The sequence below is a fragment of the Ailuropoda melanoleuca genome, chromosome 1 (assembly GCF_002007445.2).
Source record: "Ailuropoda melanoleuca isolate Jingjing chromosome 1, ASM200744v2, whole genome shotgun sequence".
In the NCBI taxonomy this organism is placed as follows: domain Eukaryota; kingdom Metazoa; phylum Chordata; class Mammalia; order Carnivora; family Ursidae; genus Ailuropoda; species Ailuropoda melanoleuca.
This window is the reverse complement of record NC_048218.1, coordinates 5954516-5954790: the sequence shown is the minus strand read 5'-3', so window position 1 is coordinate 5954790 and position 275 is coordinate 5954516. Positions and strand designations below refer to the sequence as shown.

Below are 275 nucleotides of genomic sequence, written 5' to 3'. Positions count from 1 at the left end.
GGCCGGCCGCCCGGCTACGTTACCAACTCCAGTTACAGCGAGGCGGCGCGGCCCGAGCCGGGCAGGGGCCAGGGCTGAGTGACCGGCGGCACCGGAAGGCCCGGAGACTTGAGCAGGAGGCTCTGGCTGGGGCCGGGCCGGGCCGTTACCTGCTCCGCGCGCCTCCAGCCGCAGCGCCAACCCCGCGGGCTCCGGGCTCCAGCGCGTCGCCCTGGAAACCCGCGCGCGGCGCCTCCTGGGACTGGCTGAGCCTGGGGGGGGGGGGGGGGGGGGGG

The 275-nt window shown here is 78.5% G+C and overlaps 1 protein-coding gene across 1 annotated transcript in view; it reads right to left on the bottom strand.

Moving 5' to 3' along the window:
* LCA5L (lebercilin LCA5 like) overlaps positions 1–203 on the bottom strand; it is a 35317-nt gene extending 35114 nt beyond the window's left edge. Inside the window, exon 1 of the mRNA XM_034655541.1 lies at positions 150–203. The gene's annotated coding sequence lies outside the window, so the exon portion shown is untranslated. The remainder of the gene's footprint in view (positions 1–149) is intronic.
* Between the last annotated feature and the right edge of the window lie 72 nt (positions 204–275).